The following is a 19,041-nucleotide window of genomic DNA, read 5'->3' as shown; positions in this document are numbered from 1 at the left end:
ACATTCCTTTTCACATTCAACTCAATTCCATTCCACAGTCCATTGTATTTCATTCCATTCCATTTCACTTTCCTGTCCATTCCTGTGCACTTTCCCTTCCTTTCCCTTCCAGAATGCATTCCATTCCATTCCACTTTCGATTACACTTTCCATTCCACGTTCCATTACACTTTCCACTGCACATTACGTTCCATTACATTCCACGATGCATTCCACCTTCCATTCATCATTCCATTCCATGTTCCTCTCCACCTTCCATTCCATTTCTTTCCACGTTTCATGCAACGTTCCAATTCACATTCCATTCGATTCCATTAACCATTCCATTCCACATTCCATTCCATATTCCATTACACAATCCATTCCACGTTTCTTTACTTGTTGCATTCCACCTTCCATACCACGTTCCATTCCATTCCATTCCACATTCCATTCCACATTCCATTGCAATACATTCCACTTTCCATTCCACGTGCCATTCCACGTTCCATTCTACTTTACTTTCCAGTCCATTCCACATTCCATTCCACGTTCCATTGCATAACATTCAACATTCCATTCCACATTCCATGCCATTTCATTCCACATTCCATTTCTCATTCCATTCCATTCGATTCCACATTCCCCTCCATTCCATTCAAAATTCCATTCCACATTCCACTCCATTCCATTCCACACTCCTTTCCAAATTCCATTCCACATTCCATTCCACATTCCATTCCACATTCCATTCCTTTCCCTTACGCATTCCACTCAATTCCATTCCACTCCGCCTTCCATTCCATTCCATTCCCCTTTCCATTCCATTCCATTTCAAATTTCATTCCATTCCTCATTCCATTCCGTATCACATTAGATTCAATGCCATTCCACACTCCATTCAATTCCATTCCATTCCACGCTGCATTCCACTTTCCTTTCCACAAACCATTCCATTCAATTCCACACTCCTTTCCACATTCCATTCCACATTCCATTCCAATCCATTCCACTTTGCATTCCACATTCCATTCCATTCCATTCCATTCCACAATCCACTTCATTCCAGTCCACATTCCATTCCACATTCCATTCAATATTCCATTCCATTCCAATACACCTTCCACTTCATCCCATTCCATTCCACATTCTATTCCATTCCATTTGAAATTCAATTACATTCCATTCAATTCCATTTCACATTCCATTCCATTCCATTCCTCATTACATTCCATTCCAATCCATTCCACATTCCATTCCGTTGTATTGCAGATTGCATTCCTCAACATTGCATTCCACATTCCATTTCACATTCCATTCCACGTTGCATTCAATTCCATTCCACATTTCATTCCATTCCTTTCCACATTCCATTCCACATTCCATCCCTTTATATTCCATTCCACATTCCATTCCATTGCATTCTATTCCATTCCATTCCATTCCATTCCAATTCACATTCCATCCCATTCCAATCCATTCCATTCCATTCCATTCTTTCCATTCCACATTCCAGTCCATTTGATTCCATTCCACATTCGATTCCATTCCATTCCATTCCATTGCATTCCATTCCACATTCCATTCCACATTCCCTTCCATTTCATTCCACCTTCCATTCCTTTCCATTCCATTCCATTCCATTCCATTCCACATTGCATTCCATTGCATTCCATTCCACATACCATTCCATTACAACCTACCTTCCACTCCATTCCATTCCATATTCCATTCCACATTCCCTTCCATTTCATTCCACCCTCCATTCCTTTCCATTCCATTCCATTCCACATTCCATTACACATTCCCTTCCCTTCCACTCCACATTCCTTTCCTTTCCATTCCATTGCAGTCGAATTTCCTTTCCATTGCATTCCATTCTGCAATCACTTCCACTCCATTCCACTTTCCATTCGATTCCATTCCACTTTCCATTCGACATTCCTTTCCATTCCTTTCCACAATCTGTTCCATTCCATTGCAACTTCCATTGAATTCCATTTCACATTCCATTCCGTTGCATTTCACCTTCCATTTCAGTCCATTCTAGACTATTCCACTTTCCATTCCATTTCTTTCCACATTCCATTCCATTACATTCCTCCTGCAATTCCATTCCATTCCATTCCATTCCATATTGAATTCCATTCCATTCCACATTGTATTCCATTCCATTCCATTCCATTCCTCATTCCGTTCCATTCCATTCCATTCCACATTCCTTTCCCTTCCACATTCCATTCCCTTCGATTCCATTCAACCTTTCATTCCATTCCAATCAAAATTGAATTTCATTCCATTCCGTGTTCCATTCCACGTTCCATTCAACTTTCTATTCCATGTTTTATTCCACGTTCCACTCCACGTTATATTCCATTCCATTCCACGTTCCATACCACGTTCCATTCCATGTACCATTCCAGTTTTCATTCCACGTTCCATTGCATATTGCATTCCACATTTCATTCCACATTCCCTTCCATTGCATTCCACATTCCATTCCATTCCATTCCACTTTCCATTCCACGTTGCTTTCCACGTTCCATTTGACGTTCCATTCCACATTCTTTCCCATTCAATTCCACATTCCATTCCACATTGCATTCCTTTGTATTCCACATTGCATTCCACATTCCATTCCTTTCCATTCCACATTACATTCCACATTCCATTACAGATTCTATTCCACTTTCCGTTCCAGATTTCAGTCCACATTCCATTCCATTTCATTCCACATTCTGTTGCATTACATTCCAAATTCCATTCCAAATTCCATTCCATTCCATTCCACATTCCATTCTACATTCCATTCTACTTTCCATTCTACTTTCCATTCCATGTTGCATTCTTTTTCATTCCATGTTCCATTCCACATTCCATTCCATTCCATTCCAATTTCCATTCCACATTCCATTGCACATTCCTTTCCACATTACATTCCGTTGCATTCCTCATTCCTTTCAACATTCCATTCCATTCCTTTCCACATTAAATTCCATTACACTCCACATTTCATTCCACATTTCCTTGCGTTCCATTCTACATTCTATTCCAAGTTCCATTCCATTCAATTCCATGTTCCATTCCACGTTTCATTCCACATTCCATTCCACAATCCATTCCGTTCCATTCCACAATCAATTCCACATTCCATTCCACATTCCAATCCATTGTATTCCACTTTCCATTGCACATTGCATTCCATTCCATTTCACCTTCCATTCTCATTCCATTGAATTACATTCCACATTCCATTCCTCATTCCATTACATTCCATTCTACATTTCATACCACTTTCCATTCCATTGCATTCCACATTGCATTCAACATTCCATTCCACTTTCCATTCCATGTTGCATTCCACGCTCCATTCCACGTTCCATTGCATTCTATTCCATGTTCCATTCTACTCCATTCCACGTTTCATTTCTTTCCATTCCGCATTCCATTCCACATTCCATTCACAATCCTTTCCACATTCTATTTCACTTTGCATTACATTCCATTCCATTTCATTCCACATTCCATTCCATTCCATTCCATTGCAAAATCCATTCCACATTCCACTCCAGGTTCCATTCTACTGCATTCCACATTCCAATCCATTTCATTCCTCATTCCATTCCATTAAATTCCACATTCCATTCCATTCCATTTCGTTTCACATTCCATTCCATTCCATTGCATTCCATTCAATCCCACAATCCATTCCATTGCATTCCGAATTCCATTCCATTCCATTCCATTCCACATTCCACTCCAAATCCATTCCACATTCCTTTCCATTACATTCCACATTCCATTCCGTTGCAATCCACATTCCATTCCACGTTCCATTCCACGTTGCATTCCATGTTCCAGTCCACGTCCCATTTCACATTCAAATCCTTTCCATTCCACATTCCATTCCATTGCATTCCACATGCCATTCCATTCTATTCCACATTCCATTCCACGTTCCATTCCATTAAATTTCACTTTCCATTCCACGTTCCTTTCCACATTCCTTTCCACTTCCCAATGCATTCCATTCCACATTCCATTCCATTCAATTTCACTTTCCATTCCATACTCCAATACACATTCCATTCCACATTCCATTTCACGTTGCATTCCACTATCCATTCCACATTCAATTCCACGATACATTGCAGGTTCCATTCCACATTCTGTTCCATTCCATTCCATTCAACTCCAAATTCCCTTCCACTTTCCTTTCCACGTTCCATCCTACGTGCCCTTCCACATTCCATTCCACTCCAATCCACGTTCAATTCCATGTTCCATTCCATTCGATTCAACTTTCCATTCCGTATTCCATTGCACATCCCATTCCACATTAAATTCCATGTTCCATTCCACGATCCATTCCATGTTCCATTCCACATTCCCTTCCATTCCATTCAACTTTCCATTCCACATTCCATTCCACATCCATTAGAAATTACATTCCGTTCCATTCCGCATAGCATTCCACATTCCATTCCAGATTTCATTCTGCATTCCATTCTCATTCCATTGCATTTCATTCCATATTGCATTCCACATTCGATTGCATTCCAATTCACAATCCATTCCACATTCCATTCCATTCCACATTCCATTCCTCATTCCATTCCATATTCCATTCCATTCCTTTGCAAATTCCATTCCATTCCATTCCACTTCACCTTCCATTCCACTTTCCATTAAATTCTTTTCCACATTCCATTCCACATTCCAGTCCATTCCATTACACATTCCATTCCATTACAATCCAAATTTCATTCCACAAATCCTTCCATTCCATTCCACATTCCATTCCACATTGCATTCCACATTCCATTCCCTTCCATTCCACATTCCATTCCACATTCCATTCCCTTCCATTCCACATTCCATTCCATTGCATTCAATTCCATTCCACTTTCCATTCCACATTCCATTGCATTCCATTCCATGTTCAATTGCATGTTCCATTCCACATTCCATTCCATTCTACTCCACGTTCCAATTCACACTCAATTCCACATTCCATTCCACATTCCATTCTGTTTCATTGCAGATTCCGTTCCACATTCCATGCCACGTTCAATTCCACATTCCTTTCCATGTTCCATTGCATGTTCCATTCCACATTCCATTGCATTCCATTCCCCTTTCCATTCCATTCCATTCCACATTCCTATCTTTTCAATTTCTTCTTTCTTTCCATCCCATGGCATTCCACTTTCCATTCCATTTCATTCCAAATCCTTTCAATTCCATTCCATTCCATTCCACATTCCATTCCATTCCATTCCATATTCCATTCCATGTTCTATTCCACGTTCCTTTCCATTTCATACCGCATTCCATTCCATTCCATTTCACATGCCATTACTTTCGATTCCACATTCCTTCCCACATTCCTTTCCACATTCCATTACACATTCCATTCCATTCCATTTCACGTTCCATTCCACATTCCGTTCCATTCCACATTCGTTTACACATTCCATCCCACATTACATTCTTTTCCACTCCACATTCCATTCCACATTCCATTCCACTTTCTGTTCCATTCCACTCCACATTCCATTCCATTCCATTCCACGCTCCATTCCACAATCCACTCCGTTCCTTTGCACATTCCATTCAACATTCCATTCCACATTCCATTTCGTTCCATTACACTTTCAATTGCATTTCATTCCGCATTCCTTTCCACCTTCTTCTCCATTACCTTCCACGTTCCATTCCATTCCATTCCACATTACATTCCACATTATATTCCACTTTCCATTCCACCTTCAATTCCATTGCATTTCACGTTCCTTTCCACATTCCATTGCTTTTCATTACACATTCCATACCATATTCCATTCGATTTCATTGCACATTCCATTCTACATTCCATTCCATTCCATTCCTCATTCCTTTCCATTGCATGCCACGTTCCATTCCACTTTCGATTTCATTCCATACCACTTATATTTCCGCATTCCATTCCACAGTCCATTCCACATTCCTTTCCATTCCATTCCACATTCCATTCCATTCCACATTCCATTCTATAACATTCCACATATCATTCCACATTCGATTCCATTGCATTCCACATTTCATTCCACATTCCATTCCATTCCATTCCACACTCCGTTCCACATTCCATTCCATTCCCATCCAAATTCCACTCCACATTCCATTGCATTCCATTTCATTCCACATTACTTTCCATTTCATTCCACATTCGAAACAATTTCATTCCATCTTTCTTTCCATTTCATTCCACATTCCATTCCATTCCATTCCACGTTCCATTTCTTTCCATTCCACATTCCATTCCATTCCATTCCACATTCCATTCCACATTCCATAACACAAACCATTCCATTTCATTCCACATTCCATTGCATTCCATTTTAGTTTCCATTCCATTCCTTTCTACAGTCCATTCTTTCCACATTCCTTTCCACATTCCATTCCACGTTGCATTCCGTCCCATTCCACGTTCCATTCCACGTTCCATTCCGTCATCCACTCCATTACATTCCACGTTCCATTCCACATTCTATTGCCTTCCATTTCAAGTTCCCTTCCTCATTGCTTTCCACATTCCATTCGATTTTCCATTGCATTCCATTGCACATTCCATTCAACACTCCACTTGGCATTCCATTCCAAATTCCTTTCCACATTTCATTCCACAGCCCGTTCCATTCCATTCCACATTCTATTCCACATTCCATACCACATTCCATTCCACATTCCATTCCACATTCCATTACACGTTCCATTCCACTTTCCATTCCACGTTCCTTTCCACCTTCCATTCCACGTTCCTTTCCACCTTCCATTCCGTTCCATTCCTCATTTCAGTCCACTTTCCTTTCCATTTCATTCCACTTTCCTTTCCACATTCCATTCCACATTCCATTCCACATTGCATTCCGTTCCATTCCACATTATTTTCCATGTTCCTTTCCACATTCCATTCCTTTACATTCCACATTCCCTTGTACATTCCATTCAACATTCCATTCCACATTCCGTTCCATTTGATTCCAAATTCCATTCCGCATTCCCCTCCATTCAGTTCCACATTCCATTAAGCATTCCTTTCCACTTTCCATTCCATTCCATTCCACATTCCATTACACGTTGAGTTCTATTCTATATTACGTTCCATTCCATGATTCACTCCACATTCCATTCCACATTCCATTCCACATTCCATTTCACATTCCATTCCATTCCATTCCACATTCCATTCCACATTGCATGCCAGATTCCATTCGATTCCATTCCACATTCTTTTCCACATTCCATTCCATTGCTTTCCACATCCCTTTCCATTCCATTGCACATTCCATTTCACATTCCATTCCACATTCCACCCCATTCAATAACATTCAATATTCCATTCCATTGCATTCTACATTACATTCCATTGCATTCCACATTCCATTCCATTGCATTCCACATTCCATTCCACGTTCCATTCCACGTTGCATTCCATGTTCCATTCCATGACCCATTTCATGTTCCATTCCTTTCCATTCCACATTCCATTCCATTCCTTTCCACATTCCTTTCCATTCAATTCCACATTCCATTCCTCGTTCCATTCCATTTCATTCCACTTTCCATTCCACGTTGCTTTCCACATTCCATTCTACATTGAATTCCAAGTTCCATCCCATTCCATTTCAAATTCCAATCCATTCCATTTCACATTCTATTCCACATCCCATTCCACATTCCATTCCACATTCCAATCCAATTTCCATTCCATACTTTCATGTTCCATTCCACTTTCCATTCCATTAAATTCCACGTTCCATTCCATATTCCATTGCCCATTCCATTCCACATTCCATTCTTGTTTCCGTCCCAGTTTCAACTCCATGTTCCATTCCATATTCCATTCCATTATATTCCACGTTCCATTTCACATTCCATTCCATTCCATTCCACTTTCCTTTCCAGATTCCATTTCACATTCCATTCCATTACATTCTGCATTCCATTTCACATTCCATTGCATTCCACTCCACGTTCCAATCAACATTCCATTCCATTCAATTTCACTTTCCATTCTATATTCCATTCCACATTCCATTCCACAATCCATTTCATGTTCCATTCCATGAGCCATTCCTCATTCAATTCCATGAGGCATTGCACGTTCCATTCCACTTTCCATTCCATTCCATGCCATAGCACTCCACAAACCCTTCCACATTCCATTCAACATTGCATTCCACCTTCCATTCCACACTCCCTTCCACGTTCCATTCTACTTTCCATTCTACATTCCATTCCAGTCCTTTCCACGTTCATTTCCAGGTTCCATTCCATTCCAATCAACTTTCCATTCCATATTCCATTGAACATCCCATTCCACGTTCCATTCCATGTTCCATTCCACGTTCCATTCCAGATTCCATTCCATTCCATTCCACTTTGCCTTCCACATTACATTCCACATTACATTCCAGATTATATTCCGTTCCATTCCACATTACATTTCACATTCCATTCCACATTCCATTCCACATTCCATTCCATTCTGTTCCACGTTCCATTCCACATTCCATTCTCATTGCATTGCATTTCATTCCATATTGCATTCCACATTCCTTTGCATTCCAATTCAAAATCCATTCCACATTCCATTCCATTACATTGAATTCCACTTTCCATTCCACATTCCATTCCACATTCCATTATGCAATACATTCCAAATTGCATTCCACATTCAATTCCACATTCCTTTCTCATTGCATTGCATTTCTTTCCACTTTCCTTTCCACATTTCATTGCATTCCAATTCACATGCCTTTTCACATTACAGTCCACTCAATTCCATTCTATTCCACATTCCATTCCACATTCCATTCTGCAGTCCATTCCAATCCATTCCAATCAACATTCCATTCCACTCAACATTCCATTCCACATTTCATTTCGTTCCATTCCACATTCCTTTCCACATTCCATTCCATTCCATTCCACATTCCATTCCCTTCCATTCCATTCCACCTTCCATTCCACTTTCCATTAAATTCTATTCCACTTCCCATTCCACATTCCAGTCCACTCCAATCCACATTTCTTTCCACAGTTCATTCCATTCCATTACACATTCCATTACACATTCCATTACACATTCCATTCCATTCCATTCCACATTCCATTCCATTCCATTCCACGTTCCAGTCCACACTGAATTCCATATTCAATTCCACATTCCATTCCATTCCTTTGCACTTTCCTTTCCACATCCCATGCCACGTTGAATTCCACATTCCTTTCCAAGTTCCATTCCATGTTCCATTCTACGTTTCATTCCATTCCATTTCACGTTCCATTCCACATTCTATTCCACGATCCATTCCACATTCCATTCCACGTTCCATTCCACATTCCATTCAACATTCCAGTCCACGTTCCATTCCATTCCATTCCACGTTCCCTTTCACGTCCCATTAAATTCAAGTCCACGTTCCATTTCACATTCCATTCCATTCCATTCCACATTCCTTTTCACTTTCCATTCCACATTCCATTCCACATTATATTTAAGTCCATTTCACATTCCATTTCCCATTCCATTCCGCATTCCATTCCATTCCATTGCAAATTTCATTCCATTCCACGTTCCCTTCCACATTCCATTCCACTCCCCACTCCACTTTCCTTTCCATTCCATTCCACTTTCCATTAAACATTCCATTCCTTTCCATTCCACTTTCCATTCCACATTCCATTCTACATTCCATTCAACTTTCCATTCCATTCCATTCCACATTCCATTGTACAATCCATTGCATTCCAATCCACATTCCATTACACTCTGTATTCCATTCCACATTCCATCACATTGCATTCCACATTCCATTGCACATTCCATTGCACATTCTATTCTGTTCCTTTACACATTCAATTCCACGTTACATTCCATTCCATTCCGCATTCCAATCCACATTCCATTCCCCATTCCATGCCGTTCCTTTGCGCATTCCATTGCACATTTCATTCTACAATCCATTCCACATTCCATTCCACATTCCAACCAAATTCCATTCCTTTCCACATTCCATTCCACAATCCAAGTACATTCCATTCCATTCCATTCCACATTCCATTCAATTAGATTCCGTAATCCATTCCATATTGCATTCCATTGCATTTCACACACCATTCCACGTTCCATTCCTCGTTCCACTCCACTTTCCTTTCCACGTTTCATTCCATTCCATTCCACTTTCCATTCCACATTCCATTTCACATTCCATTTCACATTCCATTCCATTCCATTCCACATTCCATTCCATTACTTTCCACATTCCATTCCTGATTGCATTCCATTCCATTCTATTCCACATTCCATTCCACATTCCTTTCCACCTTCCATTCCTCATTCCATTCCATTCCACATTCCATTCCGCAATACATTCCACATTCCATTTCATGTCCCATCCCATTCCACATTCCATTCCATTCCTTTCCACATACCTCTCCATTCAGATTCACATTTAATTCCCCTTCATTGCATTCCACATTCCAATCCATTCCATTCAGATTCACATTTAATTCCTCTTCATTGCATTCCACATTCCAATCCATTCCATTCCACATACATTTCTATTCCATTCCATTTTATTCCACATTCCATTCCATTCCATTCTCTTCTACATTCCATTCCATTCCATTCTATTCCACATTCCATTCCATATCATTCCACATTCCATTCAATTACATTCCAGATTCCATTCCACATTGCTTTCCAGATTCTATTCCACATTCCATTCTCTTCCATTCCACATTCCATCCCATTCCATTCCACGTTCCATTCCATTCCATTGCACTTTCCATTCCATACTCCCTTCCACATTGAATTCCAAGTTCCATTCTACGTTCCATTCCGTGTTACATTGCGCGTACTATTCCCTACCATTCCAAGTTCCATGGCACATTCCACGCCAATCCATTCCGCGTCACATTGCACATTGTATTCCACATTTAATTCCATTCAGTTACATTATATTTCACTTTACATTCCACATTCCATTCCACCTTCCATTCCACTTTCCATTCCATTTCATTCCACATTCCATGACACATTTCATTCCATTCCATTCCACATTCCATTCGACATTCCATTTCATATTCCATTCCACATTTCATTCCACATTGCTATTCACATCCCATTCCACATTCCATTATATTCCATTCCACATTTAATTGCATATTCCAATCCATTCCATTCCACATTCCATTCCGTTGAATTTGACGTTCCATTCCACGATCCATTCCACATTCCATTCCATTCAATTCCACATTTCTTTGCAAATTCCATTCCATTCCATTCAACTTTCTATTCCACATTCCATTCCATTGCTTTCCACATTCCAATCCTTTCCACACTCCATTACACGTTACATTCCACCTTCCATTCCATTCCATTTTACGTTCCATTAGACATTGCATTCCACTTTCCATTCCGTTCCTTTCCACATTCCATTCCACACTCTACTCCACATGCTTTTCCACATTCCATTCCGCTCCACTCCACGTTTCATTACACATTCCCTGCTACATTTCATTCCACATTGCAGTCCATTCCATTCCACATTGCATTCCACATTATCTTCCACATTCCATTCCAGGTTCCATTCCATTCCACATTACATTCAATTGTATTCCACATTCCATTCCATTGCAATTCACATTCTAATCCACATTTCATTCCATTCAATTTCACATTCCATTCCGTTACGTTCCACATTCCTTTCCACATTCCATTCAATATTCCATTCCACTTTCCGTCCCATAAACCATTCCACATTCCTTTGCATTCCATTCCTCATTCCATTCCATTCCATTCCACATTCCATTCCACTTAATTTCACATTCCATTCTGTTCCATTGCACTTTCCTTTCCACTTTCCATTCCACATTTCATTGCACATTCCGTTCCACACTCCATTCCAAATTCCGTTCCACATTCCATTTCACATTCCATTCTGTTCCATTTCACATTCCATTACACATTCCACTCTACATTCCATTCCATTCTATCCCACATTCCATTGGATTCCATTACACATTCCTTTCCACTTTCCATTCCCTTACATTCCACATTCCATTCCATTCCATTCCATGTTCACTTCCACATTCCTTTCTACTTTCCATTCCACATTCAATTCCTTTCCATTCCACATTCCATTCGACATTCCATTCCACATTCCATTCGACATTCCATTCCACATTCCATTCCACATTCCATTCCATTAAACATTCCATTCCATTACATTCCACATTACCTTCCACATTCCGTTAAACGTTAAATTCCACGTTCCATTCATCGTTCCATTCCGTTCCATTCCACTTTCCATTCCACATTCCTTTCCATTCCATTCCATTTTCTATTGCACTTTCCATTCTGCATTCTTTTCCACATTACATTCCTTTCCATTCTACATTCCATTCCATATTCCATACTTCATTCCATTTTTCATTCCATTCCACATTCGATTCCACATTCCATTCTACCTTCCAATCCACATTCCATTTCACATTTCACTCTATTCCATTTCACATTCCATTCCACATTCCATTCTTTACAATTTCACATTCCATTCCACATTGCATGCCACATTCTATTCCATTCCATTCCACATTCCATTCAACTTTGCATTCCACAATTCATTCCATTCCATTCCACATTCCATTCCAAATTCCATTCCATTTCCTTACGCATTTCATTCCACCTTCCATTCCATTCCACATTCCATTCCACATATCGGTCCACATTCCAATCCATGTTCCATTCGATGTTCCATTCCATGTTCCATTCCATTCCATTCAACGTTCCATTTCATTCCATTCCACTTTCCATTCCAGATTCCATTCCACTTAGCAAGTCACATTCCATTCCACTTTCCATTTCACTTTCCAATCCATTCCATTCCATTCTAGTCCTTTCCATTCCATTACACATTCCATTCCAATCCTCATTCCCTTCCATTACATTCCACTTTGCATTCCGTTTCACATTCCATTCCATTCCATTCCACATTCCCTTCCATTCTATTCCACATTCCAGTCCATATTCCATTCCACATTCCATTCCATTCCATTCAATTCCACCATTCATTACATTCCATTCCACATTGCATTCCATTGCATTCCACATTCCATTCTACTTTCCATTCCACATTCCATTCCACGTTCCATTCCACATTCCATTCTTTTCCATTCCACATTCCATTACATACCATTCCACATTCCATTGCATTCAATTTCACTTTCCATTCCATTACATTCCATTCCACATTCCATTCCATTCCATTCCACATTCCATTCCATTCCATTCCGCATTCCATTCCACTCCATTCCATTCTATTCCACCTTCCATTCCATTCCGTTATACTCCACTATACATTCTATTCAACTCCACATTCCTTTCCATTCAATTTCACATTCCATTCCATTACATTGCATTGCACATTCCATTCCATTTCATTCCGCATTCCATTCCGCTCCTTTCCATTCTATTCCACATTCCATTCCTTTCCATTATATTTCACAGTCCATTGCATTCCACTCCATCTTCCATTCCACGTTCCATTCCATTCCATTATATTTCACATTCCATTGCATTCCACTCCATCTTCCATTCCACATTCCATTCCAGATTCCATTCCACATTCCAGTCCTTTACATTCCACATTCCATTCCACAATCCATTACATTCCATTCAACATTCCATTCCATTCGAATGCATTCCTGTCTGCGCTCCATTCCATTCCATTCCTTTCCACATTCCATTCTGTTCCATTGCATTCCTGTTTGCATTCCACTTTATTACATTCAATTCCACATACCATTCCATTTCATTCCCCATTTCATTCCATTCCAATCCACATTCAGTTCCACTCCATTCCCTATTCCATTCCACGTTCCATTCCACGTTCTATTCCATGATCCTTTCCAAGTTGCTTTCCACGTTCTATTCTACTTTTCATTCCACATTCCATTCCACGTTCCATCCCATTTCATTCCACATACAATTCCAGATATCATTCCATTCCATTCCACATTTCACTCCATTCCATTCCCTTCAAAATTCTATTCCGCATTCCATTCCATTCCTTTCCAGATTCCATTCCAAAATCCACTCCATTACATCCCACATTCCACTACACATTCCATTCCATTCCATTCTACATTCCATTCCACATTCCATTTCATTCCATTCTATTCCTCATTCGATTCCATTCCATACCACATTCCATTCCACTTTCCATTCCATTCCATTCCACATTCCATTCCATTCCATTCAATTCTATATCATTTTCCATTCCATTCCACTTTCCTTTCCATTCCATTCCATTCCACTTTCTTTTCCATTCCATTCCATCCCATTCCATTCCACTTTCCTTTCCATTCCATTCCATCCCATTCCATACCATTCCAGATTCCATTACATTCCATTACATTCCATTGCATTCCACATTCCATTCCATTTCAATCCACATTCCATTCCATTCTTTTCCATTCCACTTTCCATTCCACATTCCATTACATTCCATTGAACTTTCCATTCCACATTCCATTCCATTCCATTCCACATTCCATTACCTGTTACATTACATTCTATTTCACATTTCATTCCACTTTCCATTTCACATTCCATTCAACATTCCATCCCATTCCTTTTGAACTTCCATTTCAAAATCCACTCTATCCCATTCCACATTTTATTCCTTTCAATTACATTCCATTCCACATTACATTCCATTCAATTCCATTCCACTTTCCATTTCACAATCGATTTCACTCCATTCCACATTCCATTCCATTCCATTCCATTCCAGTCCACATTCCGTTCCATTTCATTTGATTCCACATTCCATTCCATTCCATTTCACATTCCATTGCGTTCCACATTCAATTCCATTCCATTACTTTCCACGTTCCATTCCATGTTCCTTTGCACTTTACCTTCCACGTCCCATTCCACGTTCCACACCATGTTCCATTCTATTCCATTCCAAATTCCATTCCATTCCTTTCCACATTCCATTCCACATTCCATTCCACGTTCCATTCCATTCAATTCCACATTCCATTAGATTCCTTTCCACATTAAATTCCATATTCCATTCCTTTCCATTACACATTCTATTAAACATTGCATTGCATTTCATTCTACATTCCGTTCCAATTTACATTCCATTCCATTCCATTCCTCATTCTATTCTTTTCCATTCCACATTCCATTCTATAATCCATTGCATTCCATTCCATTCCTACTTCTATTCCATTCCCTCCCACATTCCATTTCACCTTCCGTTCCATTCCATCTTCCGTTCCATTCCATTCAAGTCCACAGTCCATTCCATTCCATTTCATTCCACGTTCATCTTCCACATTCCATTCCATTCCATTGCACATTCCATTCCACATTCCATTCCATTTCATTCTGCATTCAATTCCACATTCCATTCCATTTTATTCCACGTTCCATTCCACTTTCCATTCCACTTACCATTCCACATTCTATCTCATTCCATTCCAAATTCCACTCCACATTCCATTCATTCCTATTCCACATTTCATTCCTTTCCATTCTATTCCACTCCACATTTCATTCCATTCCAATCCATTCCACAATCCATTTCACAATTGATTATATTCCATTACACATTACATTCCTTTCCATTGCAGTCCAAATTCCATTCCATTCCATTCCATTGCATTCCACACTCGATTCCATTCCATTCTGTTCCATTCCATTCAACATTCCAGCCCATTCCTTTCCACAGTCAGTTCCATTACATTCCACATTCCATTCCATTCATTTCCTCATTCCATTCCATTCCATTCAACACTCCAATCCTTTCCATTTCACATTCCATTCCTTTCCATTCCACATTCCATTCCACATTCCATTAAATATTCCATCCCTCTTTCCATTCAATGTTGCATTCCACATTCCATTCCACGTTCCATTCCACATTCCATTACATTCAAGTCCACATTCCATTACATTCCCTTCCACATTCCATTGCATTCCTTTTCATTCAACTTCCATTCCATTCCATTCCATTCCACGTTCCATTCCTTTCCTTTCCACGTTCCATTCCATTCCACTTTTCATTCCATTCCATTCCACTTTCCATTCCACATTCCACTCCATTCCATTCAATTCCTTTCCATTCCAAATTCTGTTCCATTCCATTCCATTGTATATTTAATTCCATTTCATTCCATTTCATTCCACATTCCATTCAACATTCCATTCCATATCACTCCACATTCCTTTCCATTCCATTCCATTCCATTACATATTCCGTTCCATTCCCCTCCACTTTCCATTCCATTCCACATTCCTTTGCACATTCCACTCCATTTCATTCCAGATTCCATTCCACATTCCATTCCTTTCCATTTCACATTGTATTCTCTTCCATTCCACATTCCTTTCCATTTCATTCGACTTTCCTTTCCAAATTCCATTCCATTCTATTGCACATTCCATTCCACATTCCTTTCCATTCGATTCCACAATTCATTTCATTCCATTCCACATTCAATCCCATTCCACATTCCTTTCTGCATTCCATTCAAATCTATTCCTCATTCCATTCCATTCCATTACACATTCCATTCCTCATTCCAGTCCATTCCATTCCACATTCCATTCCACATTCCATTCCATTCCATTCGACATTCCATTCCACATTCAATTATATTCCATTGCAGATTCCATTCCAAATTCCATTCTATATTATGTGTGAAATGGAATGGAATGGAAAGTGCAATGGAATGTGGAAAGGAATGGAACTGAATGTGGTAGGGAATGGAATGCAATGTGCAATGGAACGGAATGGAATGGAATGTGGAATGGATTGGAATGCAATGTGGAATGGAATGCAATGGATTGTGGAATGGAATGGAATTTAACGTGGAATGGAATCAAAAGTGGAATGAAATGGAATGGAGTTTGGAATGGAATTGGAATGTAGAAAGGAATGTGGAATGGAATGTGGAATGGAATGGAATCGAATGTGGAATGGAAAGTTGAATGGAATGGAATGGAAAGTGGAATTCAACGGAATTTGGGATGGAATGGAATGTGGAATGGAACATGGAATGGAATGGAATGGAACACGGAATGGAATAAAATAGAACATGGAATGGAAATTAATGGAATGTGGAATGGAATGCAATGGAATGCAATGTGGAATGCTACGGAATATGATGTGGAATGGAAAGAGGAATGGAATACAAGGCAATATGGAATGGAATAGATTGGAATGTGGAATGGAATGGAATGGGGAAAGGAACGTGGAATGGCATGGAATGGTACGCAGAATGGAATGTTATGGAACGTGGAATTGAATGGAATGGATGGTAGAATGGAATGGAATGAAAGGTGGAATTGAATGAAATTGAATGTGGAATGGAATGTGGAATGGAATGCAATGGAAAGTGGAATGGAACGTGAAATGGAACATGGATTTCAGTGTGGAATGTAGGATGGAATGGAATGGAATGGGGAATGGAATGGATTGCAATGTGGAATGCAATGGAAGGGAATGTGGAATGGAATGTGTAATGGAATGGAAAGTGGGAAAGAATGCATTGTGTAAAGGAATGGAATGCAATGTGGATTGGAATATAATGGAATGAAGAATGGAAAGTAATGGAATGTGGAATGGAATGGAATGGAATGGAATACGGACAGAAATGGAAAGGAATGGAAAGTGGAAAGGAACGTGGAATGGAACGGAATGGAATGTCAAATGGAAAGTGTAATGGATTGGAATGGAATGTGGAATGGTATGTTTAATGGAATGGAATGGAATGTTGAATGAAAGGCACAATGTAAAGTGGAAAGTAACGTGGAATGGAACGCGGAATGGAACATGGAAAGAAATGTGGAATGGAACATGGAATGGAACATGGAATGGAATATGAAGTGGAATGGAATCGAATAGAATGTGCAATGCAATCTGGAATAGCATGGAATGGAATGGAATGTGGAATAGAATGGTATGGAATAGAACATCGAATGGAACGTGGAAAGGAGCGTGGAATGGAACGCGGAATGGAAACTTGGAATGGAATGGAATGGAAAGTGGAATAGAATGTAATGGAATGTTGAATGGAAAGGATAGGAAGATGTTATGCAATTGAATGGAATGTGGAATGGAATGGATTGGAATGGAATGGAATGCGGACTGGAATAGAATGGAATGGAATGGAATGTGGAAGAGAATGGAAAACGCAATGTAACGCAGTGGAATGTGGAATGGAATGAAATGTGGTCTGGAGTGCAATGGCATCAAATGGAATGTGGAATGAAATGGAATTGAATGTTGAATGAAATGTGGAATGACATGGAATAGAATACGGAATGGAAGGGAATGGAATGTGTAATTGAATGGAACGGAATATAGAATGGAATGCAGAATGTAATGTGGAATGGAACGGAATCGAATGAGGAATTGAATGGAATGTCGAATGGAATGTGGAATGGAATGGAGTTGAATGCAGAATGGAAAGGAATGGAATGGAATGTGGACTGGAATGGAATGAAATGGAATGTGTAAAGGAATGTGGAACGGAGTGTGGAATGGAATGCAATGCAATGTGGAATGCAATGGAATGGAATTTGGAATGGAATGTAGAACGGAATGGAGTGGAAATTGGAATGAAATGTGGAATTGAATGGAATGGAATGTGGAATGGAACGGAATGGAATGTGGAATGGATAGGAATGGAAAGTGGAATGGAATTGAGCGGAAAGTGGAATGGAATGGATTGAAATGGAATGGTATGGAATGGAAAGTGGAATGGAATGGAATGGGGAATGGAATGCAATGTGGAAAGGAATGAAAAGGAATGTGGAATGGAATTTGCAAGGGAATGGAATGCAATGGAATGGAATGTGAAATGGAATGCATTGGAATGTGGAATGGCGTGTGGAATTGAATGGAATATAATGGAATGTGGAATGGAAAGGAATGGAATGTGGAATGGAATGGCATAGAATATGGATTGGAATGGAATGTAATTTGG

The sequence above is a fragment of the Pongo pygmaeus genome, chromosome 13, assembly GCF_028885625.2.
Source record: "Pongo pygmaeus isolate AG05252 chromosome 13, NHGRI_mPonPyg2-v2.0_pri, whole genome shotgun sequence".
In the NCBI taxonomy this organism is placed as follows: domain Eukaryota; kingdom Metazoa; phylum Chordata; class Mammalia; order Primates; family Hominidae; genus Pongo; species Pongo pygmaeus.
This window is presented reverse-complemented; position numbering follows the sequence as displayed.